The sequence below is a fragment of the Manihot esculenta genome, chromosome 8, assembly GCF_001659605.2.
Source record: "Manihot esculenta cultivar AM560-2 chromosome 8, M.esculenta_v8, whole genome shotgun sequence".
Taxonomy (NCBI): Eukaryota; Viridiplantae; Streptophyta; class Magnoliopsida; order Malpighiales; family Euphorbiaceae; genus Manihot; species Manihot esculenta.
This window is the reverse complement of record NC_035168.2, coordinates 40,340,027-40,356,575: the sequence shown is the minus strand read 5'-3', so window position 1 is coordinate 40,356,575 and position 16,549 is coordinate 40,340,027.

The window sequence follows — 16,549 nt, the reverse complement described above, 5'->3', positions numbered from 1 at the left end:
GATTCTAATGTAGACAATCTAATCATATACATCACATTCGTGATGCATGAGCATACTTAAAATGTTTGATTTCTTAAAATAATAGTTCAATTTAGTTCTACTCACCTCTAGCTGATACACGCCTAGCTCTGAAGTAGTTATCTCACTGCAAGTCTCTATAGTCTCCCAAGTTTGATTCTATACAAATGAACTTAAATGAGGGACTAAATAAAACTTTTATGACACTTAAAACTATCCCAAGAAATCTCTATAAATATATAAGAATGTATGTAGAAAACAAGTTGAAAAAGGCTGAACAGAGGACTTTCGACGACGGCAGGTTCGACGGCCTAAAGTCCCCTTACAGATCTAAAGATCAAACCTTCGGAGGCAGGTTAGGCAGCCAAAAAGTTGTCTCCATAGGTAGGTTCAGCAGCCGAACCTTGCTTCGACGGTTGAACCTGGATTTTTCTGTGAGGTAGGACCATATTCTGTCCTAAACCACAGTCACCAAAACACTCCCAACCTCACATGTAGAAGCTCAAAAGCAACATCTCAACACACCAAAAACACTTAAAACTAATCTAATCTTAAGCATGCATTCCAAAAAACATTAAAACATCAACATGCAACCCATTCATAATATAGATATTCAAGATTCAAATATAAAAGAAGAAAATACCTAACCTTTGCACGTATTCTAATACCAGAACCCAAGTTACACATAACCATAAAGAGCCCAAAAGTGATGAGTTTTTTTGAGAAAACAGGCTTACCTCTTGAAGAACACAAAATCACAGCAACAAGAGAGAGATTTAGAAGAAGAAGGGATGAACACGGAAGATCCCACGGCTAAAACTTAAAATTCTAACTCAAATCTTCAAACCTAAAGTAAAAACTCATGAGAAAACTATGAAAAGGAAGAATTTGAGAAGAAGAAGGGTAGGAGACTTACCTCTGCTTTAAATGGAGAAAAATTTTCTCTTTTTTAGGTATAGCCCCTTTATAGGTGATTGGAGAAGCCACCTTCGGCGGTCAAACTTGAAGGTTCGGCGGTCGAATCTTAAAAGATTTCTAAAACTCTCTTTTTTTTTAACACATCATAAAAAGCTTCAAATTTATTTTGTAAAAACTCATTTTACCCTTCTAAAGATTCTGATTTCGAGATTTTGGATTCTAATGGAGATACTGTCGGAATATTGGAATTCTGACACTGGAGTTTATTTGGGTATGATATGCTTCCCTCCTTAAGAACATTCATCCTCGAATGTTCAATCATACAAGCAAAATAACATACATATCAATAAAATATATAAAACCATCTAACAACTTACTTCAAAAGAGATGAGGGTACTGTCTAAGCATCGACTCTTTGATCTCCCAGATACATTCTTCCATATTGTGGTGATTCCATAAAAATTTTACCATTGTGATTTCCTTGTTTCTCAGCTTTTTGATCTGTGTGTCTACGATCCGTATTGGCTGTGCAACATAAGTGAAATCTCCTAGGATCTCTATATCAGGTTTAATAAGAACCTTATCCGGATCTGACATGAATTTTTGTAACATAGAAACATGGAAAACGGAATGGATTCTCTCCATGGAAGCAGTTAAATCTAACTTGTAAGATATATTTCCAATCTCTTGTAAGATACATTCCCAGTCTTTTGCAAGATTTCAAAGGGTTCGATGTACCTTGAAGCTAGTTTACCTTTCTTTTCAAACCGAATCACCCCTTTCGTAGGAGACACCTTAAGCAATACCATATATCCCTCCTGAAAGACAACTTGCTTTCTACGGATGTCTGCATAGCTCTTCTGCCTACTCACAGCTATTATGATTCTTTCTCTAATGATGTGCACTACTTTGTTGGTGATCTCTACTAATTCTGACTCTACTAAAGTCTTTTCACCTACTTCTTCCCAATAAAAAGATGACCTGTACTTCTCTCATATAAAGTTTCATAAGGACCCATCCCAATGCTAGCATGATAACTGTTATTGTAGACAAACTCTACTAATGGTAGATGTTGCCTCCAAGAACTACTAAAATCTAGTACACACATCCTTAACATATCCTCTATAATTTGGATGGTCTTTTCTGACTGTCCATTAGTCTGTGGGTGAAAAGGTGTGCTAAAGTCTAACCTTGTGCCCATAACATTCTATAGACTTCGCCAAAACCTGGAGGTAAACTGGAGTCCTCTATTTGACACTATAGAAACTGGAGCCCCATGCAGCCTAATGATTTTTTTCACGTAGATCTATGCTACTTTGTCTACAGAGTAACTGCTCCTGATAGGAATAAAGTGAGCAGATTTGGTCAATCTGTCTACTATTACCCATATAGAGTTGTGTCTGTTGAATGTCACTGGTAACCTTACTACAAAATTCATTGCCACGTTTTCCCATTTCTATTCTGGAATCGGTAGTGGGTTGACCATTCCAGCTGATTTTTTATGCTCTAACTTCACCCTCTGATACACTTCACATACAGCCACAAACTGAGCCACTAATCTGCTCCTATAACGGAGAATCCCTCTATTGTCAAACCTGAAATCACCATTCTTACCTTGTTGAACTGCTCCTGTTATTTTCACCAACTCTGGATTCCCGTGTTTTTTTGTGCCACTTATTCTAGAAACACAAATGTCACTTCCCTCTATGCCACCAAGGTACTTGTACCAAACAACTCCAGCTGTAAGCCTTCATTAACAAGCTTGTAAAACTTTTTTATTGCTGATCTTGTTTCCACTGAGATATGGGACAAATTGCCAAGTGACTTCCAGCTAAGAGAATTTGCCACTACATTTGCTTTACCCGGATGATACTAGATTTTGCAATCGTAATCACTAAGCAATTCTACTCATATCCTTTGCCTTAAGTTCAGCTCTCTCTGACTCAAGATGTATTACAAACTCTTATGATTTGTAAAGATCTCACATTTCACCCCATACAAGTAATACCTCCACATTTTGAGTGCAAAGATCACAGTTGTCATCTCTAGATTGTGTATAGGATAATTCAACTCGTGCTTCTTCAACTGTCTAAAAGTATAAGCTATTACTTTATCATTCTGTATCAACACACAACCTAGTCCCACTCGATATGTATCATAAAATACTGTGAAATCCTCATTAATTGTAGGCAGAGGTAATATTGGTGCTGACATCAACCTTCTCTTTAACTCTTGGAAACTTTTCTCACATTGATCTGACCAGACAAACTTCTGGTTCTTCTGGATCAACCTAGTCATAGGGGCAGCTATTTTGGAGAATCCTGAATGAATCTCCTATAGTAATCTGCCAAACCCAAAAAGTTTTTTATTTCTATTACCATAGTGGGTCTACTCCAGTTAGCTACTGCTTATACTTTATTAGAGTCTATCTCGATTACATTTTCTGACACCACATGCCCCAAGAAAGATATACTCCTCAATCAGAACTCACATTTAGAGAACTTGGCAATCCATGTTCTCTCGAGGTCTGTAACACTCTCCTCAGATGATGGGCATGCTCCTCTATATTTTTGAAATACACTAAGATATCGTCAATGAAGACAATAACAAAGTGATCCAAAAACTATCTGAAAACTATGTCCATGAGATCCATGAATACTGTAGGGGCATTGGTTAGCCCAAACGACATCACTAGGAATTCATAATGCCCATATATGGTCCTGAAAGCGGTCTTAGGCACATCTTCTTCTCTGATTCTAACTGATGATACCCTAATTTTAAATCTATCTTAGTGAAACAATCGACTCCTGCTAGCTGGTCAAACAGATCATCAATCCTAAATAAAAGATACTTATTCTTGGTAGTGACTTTGTTCAACTATCTGTAATCAACACAAAGTCTTAGGGATCCATCATTCTTTTTCACAAATAACACTGGAGCACCCCAAGTTGAGGTACTAAGTTGGATGAAACCCTTATTTATCAACTCTTGCAACTGTTCATTTAGCTCTTTCAACTCGGCAGGTGCCATCCTATAGGAAGGAATAGAGATGGGTCTAGTTTTTAGCAACAGTTCAATTTCAAACTCTATTTTCCTATCAGGTGGTAAACCTGGCAACTCATCCGGGAAAATATTGAGAAACTCTCTAACCACAAGCATTGAAACTGGTTCCCTGACTATCAAACTCTCTGATATGAGCAAGAAACCTCTGACAACCCCTCCTAAGCCACCTATGAGCCTGCAGGGCAGATATCAAACCTCTAGGCATACCTAACTTATCCCCTCGAAATACGACCTCTGATCCATCTTATTCTCTGAATCTAACTACCTTGTCTCTACAGTCCAAGATAGCACCATGAGTAGAGAGCCAATTCATCCATAGAATGACATCAAAATCAGTCAAATCTAGAACTACAAGGTTGACTGGAAGGCACATGTCCTCAACTATAACTGAACTGAACTGACAGAGTGACTCTGTCACAGACAGATCACACTTGGGCCCACTGACCCAAAGAAGACACTCTAGCCTAGAAGCTATCAAACCCAAACTGTCTACGGCTTTTGTAGAAACAAAAGAATAAGAGGTACCAAGATTTGTAAGAGCATACACATCAGAACACCCAATAGTGAGTTTACCTGACACCATTGTGTTCGATGTGTTGGCTTCCTGCTGTGTCATAGTGAAGATTCGTGTTGGAGCTGAAGGACCTTGTCCTTGGGAACCTGCTGAAGAAGAGGTTGTCCTTCTTCCTCTACTTTGACCTCCGCCTTGAGATGTGGCTAAAGCTGTTGGCTGAGCCATATTGCCAGAAGCCGTCTACTGGGACTTTGCCATCTTAGTTGCATTGGGACACTCACGAGCCATGTGTCCCTCTTGTCCATATATGTAACAAGCTATAGTCCCAAATCGACAAAGCCCTTTGTGCGGCTTACCATACCTTACACATCTAGAGCTATCCGAACTGGAACTTGAACCACTGCCCATTCCCAGACCAAACTTCAGCTTGTTCCAAAACTTGTTCCAAAACTTGTTCTTCTTGGCCTTTTTAGTGGACCTATTCCAATTTTACTTCCCATGGTGGCTGCACTTAGAAAAGAGGTCAAACTTTCCTATACTCGAGGTTTTGGAACCCAATGCATGTGCCACCTACTGCTTCACTGTTCCTTAAATAATGACACTAGCCTCTATCTTTCTAGCTGCATCCACTATAGTGTTAAAACTCTCTCTCTTTGCTGCTAAGATCAGGGGGGACCTATAGTAGAGTCTCATGATATACCTCCTAGCCTTCTTCTGGTCAGTGTCATAAGTGTAATGCCCGGCTAGACTCTGGTATCGGAATTCCTACCGTCCGGTGGAATCTTGGATGTCAGAAACCTCTAGAAGGGTAAAAATCATGTTTTAATAAAATGTTTTAAAGTATTTTAAGGTTTTAAGTAAGAAAGAAATTGAGTTTTAAATGAAAAAGGACCATGGAGGAAAATCCAGGTTCGACCGCCAAACCTCATGTTCGGCCGCCGAACTTGCATGAGTTTTGGAATCACTTTCGGCTTCCGAAGGTGGCCTGGCCAGCCACCTATTAAAGGATCCATGGCCGAAAATGGGCGAGTTTTCTCCCCTATTTTCGGCCAACGGTAAGTCCATGCCCTCCCGTGGTTGATTTTGATGATTTTTCCTCAAATCTTTCAAGTGTTAACAAGCGTTTACTTGATTTTTGAAGATTTGTGAGCTTAGAACGAGTTTTTGAAGTTTGGAGGCCCAAGGAGCTAGATCTCTCCCACCTCCGAGTTGGATCGCCTCTCCTCTCGATCTTGAAGAGGTAAGAGTAGATCCTCACCTCTTTTCATGTTTTGACTAAGTTTCTTGAAGGTTCATAGGTAGAAATGCATGATTAGGTTAGTTGCTTAGAGTTAAGACTTACGTGCTTTTATGGTTAATGTATGTTGTATAAGTATGTTTGATGTGTTTGTGTTGGGGTTTAGGTTAGTTTGAGACCCCTATAAGCTTATGTATGTGTGTATGCATGTTTTGGAAGTGTTGGATTTGAGTTGAAAGGTTTGAGAGGCAAATGTGCATAGGATGGCTGAGTTCTGCCACTTTGGAAGAACTCAGGTTCGGCAGCCGAAGGGACTTTCGGCCGCCGAACCTGCCTGTGGAGGCAAACTTTAGGCTGCCAAACCCTGCCCCCGAAAGTGGACTTTCGGCTCTGGAAAGGAGTTTCGGCCGCCGAAGGTGCCGCCGAACATGCACGAGTTTCAAATCTAGAAGGAACCTTCGGCCGCCGAAAGTGCCGCCGAAGGTGCATGACTTTCGGCTCTGGAGGGACTTTCGGCCGCCGAAAGTGCCCTGTTCAGCCTTCCTTTGCATGATTTTCTATGCATGTTTGTGATGTTTTAAGGGGTTTTTGGGGAGTGGTTTAGAGTCATGTTAGTATATGTTTGGTCCCTCATAGGACCCCAGCAGTGAGATAGCTGCTTCAGTGTCTTGTCAGAGCTAGCCTGAGGTGAGTAGAATGGACCTTTATTTCCAAAGCAAATAAATAAAATTAAGCATGTTCATGCATCACGAATGCCATATGATATATTAGGTTATTTGTATTAGAATTCACGAATATGTTGCATTGCATAATATGATGATGATGTGGATGAATGTTGGATGATCCTTTAGCCCTCACTATGATGAGATATGATATGATATGATATGGAAGTCCAGGTGTGACCTGCACTACGCCCCTGGCACAATGTAAGAGAAAGTCCGGGTGTGGCCTACACTACGCCCCAGGCACGAGTGGATATGTATGATATGATATGTGTAAGAGAAAGACCAGGTGTGGCCTGCACTACGCCCCTGGCATGATTGGATTATTTAGAGGGCTATTGGTGATAAGTTCATCCTTAATGTGATTTGTTTGTGGTGTTATGCATTTCATAAAAGCATGAAAGTTAAATTTAATGTTTTACTATTCTGCTCGGGCTCTAGTAGCTCACCCCATTCCCTTAATCCCCCAGGTTTGCAGGTACAAGGCAGTCCGGGAAGTCAGCTAGAGTAGGAAGTTTTATGTATGTAATAGCTAGTAAGTGGACATGAGAAAGAATATGATGTAATGAATAGTATTGAACAGTCATGTAATGTAATGATGTTTATTGAGGTTTATACTTGTGCTTGACCCTAGCATGTATAGTTAATCCCTTTGCGTATACATGATCTATGTAATGTGATAATGATGTTTATGTAAACCAAGCTTAATGTATGATATGTTACCCCATTGGAGTATTTGATGAGGGCTCCAGTATGGGGTTTAATGTTTATGATTATGAGTTGTGCATGCACAGGTTAAGCTTGGTGAATGAAAGAAAGAAAGTTTAAAGTTTTTATGTAAATGTTGATCATGTATGGGATTAAATAGGTATACAGGATGTATGTTAGGCTTGCTACAGGTCCCGGCGGCCTTAAGCCGATCTGGATCCTAGCGCCGGTAGCGGTCCGATTTTTGGGTCGTTACAATAAGCCTGACTCATATACTAGAGCAACTCTAGAAACTTATATGTGTATTCATCTACATTCATCTCTTCAGTTTGTCTTAACTACTCGAACTCTATCACCTTCAACTCTCTTGGGCTATCTGGAAAAGCCCATCTTGCAAACTCATTTGCAAACTGCTCCTAGGATAAGTTATCCAGCTTCTGTTCCACATAATTCTTGAACCACTCCTTTACCTTTTTCACTTCAGAGTGAAATCTGCCATCTGAATGGCTATACTATTGCTAACTCCTAACTTATCAGCTATCATTTTCATTACTTTGATGTACTCAAATGGGTCATCACTCTCCTTATACTTAGGAACATCCAATTTCAGGTAATCCGTCATCTTTACCTTGCTCCCTGCTGATTGGTTAGGTTTGGGTGGTTGGGTTTCAGGAATTACTGGCTTTGCTAGGGGAGGAGGAGGTGGTGGTGCAACACTTCCTGGGTTAGGGTTTGCTGGATTCTAGTAACAGGGTGAAGGTGAAAACATAGGGTAAGGTGGATATGATGGGTGGTAAGGAGGATAAGGCATCTATGAGGGGTAGGAGTGGTAGCTGGAGTAGTCCGATGAACCTCTCATCGGATACCCAGGTCCCTGTAAGTAAGGCTAGTACTGAGGTGAATAGGCAGATCCCAAGGCCTAAACGCCTCATGTTCCTCCTTCAGACTCTCCCACACCCTCTCTTCCAAAGCTCGTATCCAAACTTTCATCTCTCCTTTGATCATCGCCCACTGCTTTCCTAATATTTGCAGACATCCTACCCAGATTTATTCTTCTTCTTTTTACATAAAAAGACCTTCTAGGGTCCCTTGATACTTCTCCCCTATTACTTCTACTTGTCCGTGCTCTTGATGGAACAGTGGAGGGAAGGGCATCCATACCCTCATTTTCAGGTGGGACTCCAGTTAATCATGTGGATCAACGTGAGTCACACATCTTGTATTCTAAAAAACAACAGTTAAACACATAAACATTAGCATCCTATAGTTCAGATCGACTTAAGGTCGTCGAAATCCATAGCAAGCCTACTATACATCCTGTTACACTTGATATAATCTCATATATGCTCACACAAGCATATAAAATATTTTCATTTCATTAACCAAAACTCAATCTGTATATGCATCATAACTGAAAACATAAAACTCATATTAGAGCCCTCATTAAATGCTCTAGTATGGTCAATATTACATATCTCAAGCTTGGTTAAACATATCTTAAACTTTTAAACTTTTACATAAAAGATAATAAATAGGGGATTACAAAAGGAAACTCGGGTAAAATACAATTCTGATATACAAATTATTACATGTCCACAGCTATACTATTACATCAGAACTATACCAAACAACTCTGCTGATCTCTCGAGCAAACTCTGTTCCTACAAATATGGAATTAGGGGAAAGGAATAAGTTACAAGAGTCTAGTGAGTAGAAACATAAATAAAAGCAGTTTAATAAAATATATGATCATATGAATGCGTCGCAACACAGACAATTCACGTCAAGATGGACTTGTCATCAGTAACCCTCCATAATTCTAATAGTTCACGGCCCACAACGAGTGCTCCTCAAAACTTCTTCTTAAATATAACATAATATATCTATAGTGTTAGGGGCTTAAAATGGGCAACCTTGGTCCTTACATAGTGTCAGGGGCGTAGAATGGGCAAGCCCTGGTCTTTCCATATTCATCATAACATATCATAACATACTCGAGGGCTAGTGTCATCCAACATCCATCCACAACAATAATAAGTTATGCAATGCATCATATTCGTGGATTCTAATGCAAATAACTTAATCATATATACATGGCATTCGTGATGTATAAGCATTCTTAAAACGTTTGATTTCTTTAAAATAATAGTTTAGTTCAGCTCTACTCATCTTTGGCTGACAAACGCCTAGTTCTAAAGCAGTTATCTCACTACAAGCCTCTACGGTGTTCCAAGTCCGATCCTATACAGATGGACTTAAATGAGGGACCAAACATAACTTTTATGACACTTAAAACTACTCCAAGAATCCCTTATAAACATACAAGAACATATATAGAAAACAAGTTGAAAAAGGATGAACAGGGGACTTTTGGCGGCAGCTTCAGCAGCCTAAAGTCCCCTTACAGATCCGAAAATTAAACCTTTAGAGGCAATTTAGGCTGCCTAAAGTCCCCTTACAAATCTGAACCTGGATTCTTTTGCAAGGCAGAACCCGATTTTGCCTTAAACCACAGCCATCAAAACACTCCTAGCCTCACATATAGAAGCTCAAAAATAACTTTTTACAACTCAATACACCGAGAACACTTAAGACTAAACTAATCTTAAGCAGGCAATCCACAAAACATCAACACGTAACCCATTCATAATATAAACATTCAAGATTCAAGTATAAAAGAAGAAAAGACCTAACCTTTGCATGTATTCTAATACCAGAACCCAAGCTACACATGTAACGACCCGGGGACCGGACCGTTACCGGCGCTAGGATCCAAATCGGCTTAAGGCCGCCGGGACCCATAGCAAGCCTAACATACATCCTGTACAACTGGTATAATTCCATACATGATCAAACATTCCATAAAAACTTTAAAACATTTACTATACCAAGCTTGACCTGAACATACAACATACTATAACCATATAACCCACACCAGAGCCCTCATCAAATGCCCTAGTGTGGTCCACATTACATATGTCAAGCCTGATTTCTCATACGACATCATTAAAACATAACATACTAATCATGTATAAGAGAGGATTAACCAGACATTAGGGCCAAGCATAATACTAATCCATAGCCATAACTCTACCATACGCTACCTTTCATTACATTACATTATCTTACAATACATTATATCAATTTACATTACATGTCCACGCTAACATGCTAATCTATTACATAAACATAACATTAACCCTTGCCGACTTCCCGCACTATCTCAGACCTGCAAACCTGGGGGTTAGGGAGAGGGGTGAGCTAAAAAGCCTAGTGAGCAGAACAATAAACATTATAATAAGTCATGCTTTCATGGAATGCATCACAACACATACAGTTCACATCACGGATGGACTTGTCACCAATAACCCTCTAATTCCAATGTGCCCGGCCCTCGATGGAGCTCCGCAGGACTTCCTCTTAATCATCACACAATGCCAAGACGTGTGGACATGGGTAGCCCTGGATTTTCATTAATCATCATATATAAATAAATGCCAGGACGCGTGGATATGGGCAGCCTTGGACTTTCATTAATCATCATACATATTGAGGGCTAATGGGTCATCCAACATCCATCCACATCAACAACAAAGGATGCAATGCATCATCTTCGTGAATTCTAATGCAATACAACCTAATATAAACATGGTATTCATGATGCATGAAACATGCTAAAAACTTTCATTATTTTAAACATAGTTTAGTTCTACTCACCTCTGGCAGACGCTGGACTGACTCTGCAACAGCTAACACTACTGGCCTCCTCGGTTTCTCGGGTCCGATCCTACACAGGTGGACTCAAATAAGAGACCAAATACACTCTAACAAGACTCTAAACAACTCCCCAAAAACCCTCTAAAACATCTTAAAACAATCATAGAAATCATACAAAGGAAGGGTGGACAGGGCACTTTCGGCAGCAGGTTCGGCGGCCGAAACTCCCTCAAGAGCCAAAACTCAGCCACTTTCGGCGGCACCTTCGGCGGCCGAAAGTCCCTTCCAGAGACGAAACTCATGCATGTTCGGCGGCACCTTCGGCGGCCGAAACTCCCCTCCAGAGCCGAAAGTCCAACTTTCGAGGGCAGGGTTCGGCAGCCAAAAGCTTGCCTCCACAGGCAGGTTCGGCGGTCGAAAGTCCCTTCGGCTGCCGAACCTGAGTTCTTCCAGAATGGCAGAACTCAGCCTCCTCATGCACAAACAGCCTCCAAACCTTCCAAAACAACCCAAAACCTCACATGCTCTCTCCCAAACATGCATACACACTCCCTCATGCATATAAGGCATAAACTAACTTAAACCTCCCAACATAACATCACATAAACATACATTGGGCATAAAGCCCATATAAACCTTAACATGCACATCTACCCACACACAAGCATTAAAACTCCTTAAAACTTACTTAAAACAAAGAAAAGGGTGTGGATCTACACTTACCTCTTGAAGATCGAGGGTTGGTGCGATCCCTAACTTGGAGATGGGAGAAATCTAGCTCCTTGGGTCTCCAAGCTCCAAAACTTGATCTTAAGCTTTAAAACCTAGCTCGAGAATGGGGAGAAAATTCGCCCATTTTCGGTCTGAGGGCCTTTTATAGGTGGCCGGTCAACCACCTTCGGCGGCCTAAGCTGTCTCCACAGCTCCACCACCTTCGGCAGCCTAACGTGCCCCCTAAACTATCCCATGTTCGGCGTCCGAACTTGAGATTCAGCGGCCGAACCTGGGTTCTGCCTCCATGGTCTTTTCTTTTCAAAACTCAATTTCTTTTGCATTAAAACCATAAAATCATGTGAAAACATTTTAGAAAACACATTTTACCCTTCTAGAAGGCTCCGACATATTTGAATTCCAAATTCCGATGCCAGGATCTAACCGGGTATTACAACACACAACCATAAAGAGCCCAAAAGTGATAAGTTTTTTTTTGAGAAAATAGGCTTACCTCTTAAAGAACACAAAATCACAACAATAAGGGAGAGATTTAGAAGAATAAGGGATCAATTCTGAAGATCCTACGGCTAAAACTTAAAATTCTAACTCAAATCTTCAAAACCAAAGTAAAAACTCATGAGAAAACTGTGAAATTGAAGAATTTGAGAAGAAGAAGAAGGGTAGGAGACTTACCTCTGCTCGAAATGGAGAAAAGTTTTTTCTTTTTCGGGCAGAACCCTCTATATAGGTGGTTGAAGAAGAGGTTTGGCGACCGAAGACTTTATCAAAAAATTAAAATTTTGATACCGAAATTTAGCCGAGTATTACATTTAGTATTTGTAATACTTAATTTAGAGTATTAAAATCACAATTTTATTTTTTATTATACTTTAATTATTTATATTTATTAACTTTTTATAATTATTTGAATTGAATGAAATTTTAGTTTGATAATATTTTATATAATTAGTTTTATTATTTTTTAATTATTTTATAATTTTATCACGGTCGATATTTTTTATAATAATTTTAATTTATTGTATATATTTATTGTATATTATTATTCACATACGATTGTATAGAATATTTATAATTAAATTATATTAATTATGACTTTATAAAATTGTCAAATAAATAAACAATAATACTGTGAGAAAGTAAAATATTTTTGTGTAGTCCTTTATTATAGAATTATTACTATACAGTAAAAATATTTTTTTTTATTGTCCAAACATGTTTTTATGTGATGTTTACATAATTTTTATAAATAAATTTTTAATATTTTATTTATTATTAAAATAAAAAATACAATAAAATTTTTTAATAATAAAAAATAATATAATTTTTATTACAATATTAATATTATAATATATTAAAAAATAATAGAATATCAAAAGATAATATAACAGTGACAATAAATATAATAAAAATTATATTTATTATATTAAAAAATAATAAAAAATTAAAAGGTCATATATTAATAATAATTAAAAAATAATAAATTATATTTATTACACCTACATTAATTTTTATTTTATATAGATTATAAATATACAAAAATTATAAATATATTTGCGCCGTATTTTCTAAATATATAGAATTAATTATTGCGCCGCATTTTCTAAATATATAGGATTAATTATGGCACTTATCAATTTTTTGTGTGTAAATTTAATAGTAACACTTGTAAATCTCTTATTAACCTAAAAGGTCCAATTATATATATATAAAAAGATAAATTTTTACTAGTGATAGAAATATAATTAAAAGTTTCATTTTTTATATTTTATAGTTAGGAATATAGATATGTATTAATTTTTTTGTGGATTATTTTAAAGATACTATTAGTTTTTAGTTTTAAATGTTTTTAATTATAAATTAATATATTATATTAAAAATATTATATAAAATTAAAAAATCACAAACTAATAGTAAAAAAATTTAAAAAGTACATATAAATCATAACAATAAAAATAATAAATTATATTTATTATGGACATTATTAAATATGAAAATATAATTTAAAAATAAAAATAAAATATATTAAATATGTTATTTAATATAAATATATAAATTTAAATGTATCATTTAGAATAAATATATAAGTTTAAACGAATTAGAGCACAACTATATATATATAAAAGAATTTTTATATTTTTTTAAAAATATATTTTATTATTATATATTTTTAAATAAATTATATTTTAATTCTTAATTTTTAATATAATTAATGAATTAATTTTTATATTTTTAAATTAAAAGCCTAATCTTTTTATAATCAATATGTTCTAAGTCAAAGACCCTTCAATCATATCCTTTGGTTGACATATCATATTGACTTATATACACTTCAACGTGTGTGATTTATCATTTTCTCATAATTAAATCTTAAACTTTTTTTCCAGTAAAAAGATGAGTTTTCATATAAGACAAGTTAAAGAAAAGTATATTTTTTTTATGACCACTATTTTTCGGCTATCAATTCATGCTTTATTTATTTTATGAAAATTTTTTTAAAAAAATAATTTTTATATTTTTTAATGTTAAAGTATTTAAAAAATTTAATTAATAAAAAATATTTTTTTATCAAATAAAAAACTGTTTGTAACGGCTTTGAAGTTTATATTATAAAACTTATTATTGGTAACTATTTTTAAATGTCATTCAGATATCAATCTTCGTGTCATTGGCTATTTCGTTAGCCATTTGATGAGAAAAACTGATGTTGGGTATAAATGAGACCATAAGAAATTTGCAGGCTTAATTGATAAAAAAAATGGTTTAATTGCAAAAATTTAAAAAGAATAATTTGTTTAAAGTGATTATCTCTTTAATTTTTTCTAGTGATTATCTTTTTGAATTATTTATTGGTAGTTTATTATTTTGAGAAAAATAAAATAAAAATTCTATTTGCAATCCAAATAAAAGAACTTTAAGGATTTGTTTTTTTAGGAGCAAACACTTTGGTTTTTGACAAATGATTCCATCCAAAATGCAAACCCTCCCTCCATTATTTTTGTTATATCAATCTGTCAGACAATAGTCAAAGGTGAAAAGTGAATTTCTTTTTAAAAATATCTTTATTAAACTTGTTAGAACCTTTGAATTCTAAATTCTTAAATTAGTTCCATCACTACTATTTTGGGTTTAATAATTTATATTCTTTTTTTTTTTCAAGTCTTTGATATAATGTCATCCTTTCACGCTAATTTTCCAATAATGTTTCATGTGTTGCGGAAAGAACCTTTTTAAAATTTACACTTCGTGAATAAATTAGAAAGAGGGAAAAAAAAAAGCAATTGAAAAACCAAAATTCACGTGTACAGAGAGAGAATATGGAAGTAATAGAAATTAACAGAACACAAATAATTACTTTCAAAGTCAAGAATCTTGATTGCAACAATCCCATCAAAGGGAATACATGGAGCCCAATGAACCATAGCACTTTACACCTTAACCAACAACCACTTGAATCCAAATGGATTCTTCTTCTTCTCCATTATTTTCAACACAAAATAAATAAATGAAATTTGCAACTCAAGGTAAGGAAGAGATTCAAAATTTTAGCAAATTACATGGAAGGAGACTATCATAGCTTTTCTATAGAATTACATCCATTAGCTAAGAAGAAAATAAATGATTCACAGGAAAAATAGAGATGGAGAGAGGATTGCAAAAAAGGAAAGTAAAGTAGTGTTGATGAGGGAGACTATGTTTATATCTTGACACTGTTAGGAATGCAAATAAAGTTTAGGACCACCAGAATCGATCTTGACTTTGAGTGGGAGAAAGGGGCGTTTAGAACTATCAGAATCGATTTTGGCTTTGGGTGGAAGAGAGGGGCGAGAGGTTAAGAGAAAAAATGACTTGGAAAATATTTGAGAGAAGAGCGATTAGGTTTTGTTTTCTAAAACGTGGAAATTTAGGCTTTAGTTATGAGTATTTTAAAAGGTAAATTATTATTTAGTCCCTAAATTATTAAAAAATTTATTAGGGCATGGATGCTCGTCCCCTGCTTTGCCAAGGGCAATGTCTCAAAGAACAGGTAGAGAAAGAACATCAAGGGATCCTAGAAGGTCTTTTGATGAAAGCAAAAGGGAAACAGAACAGGGTAGAAGATCAAGTGATGTGAGGGAAGTTATGGATGTTGATCAGATAAGAGATGGAGGGTTAGGTGTTGGCACGTCTGAGGAGGGTATGGGATCATCGCATGGAGGCGCTCAGGCCTCGGGGTATGGTTATCCACCCCAATATCAGCCCTTTCCTCAGGGCCCAGGATATTCGATGGGGGATACATCGGATTATCCTAGTTTTCACCCATATCCCACCTTTATGCCTTATCCACCTTTTTACCCACCATATCCACAGTACCCCATGTATCCACCCTCACCCTTCTTCCCCAGTCTACCATACCCTACTCCAGAGAGTTCTACACCTCCTCCACCACCAGCAGAACCAGTAGCCCATGTTATCCAAACACCTCAACCTGGCCCATCTGAGAGGAGCAAAGTAAAAATGACTGATTACCTGAAGCTGGATGCTCCTAAGTACAAACCAGGAGATGATCCATTTGAGTATCTCAAAGCGGTCAAGATGATAGCAGATGAGCTAGGGGCAGATGACAGTAGAGCCATTCAGATGGCGGGGTTCACTTTGAAGTGCAAGAAAGCAAAGGAGTGGTTTAGTAACTATGTGGACCCTAGATTGGATAACATGTCCTGGGGGGAGTTTGCAAATGAGTTTGCTGGGTGGTCTTTTCTAGATAGTTTCAGAGAGCCGAAAATGATAGAATTTGAGCAACTGAGGCAGACAGAGGACATGAGTGTCGATGAGTACACTGACAGGTTCATAGAGTTGTTGCAGTATGTGGGTCAGGCCTATGATACAGATAAGAAGAAGGCTAGGAGGTATACTATGAGGCTGCATCCTAGGTACTCC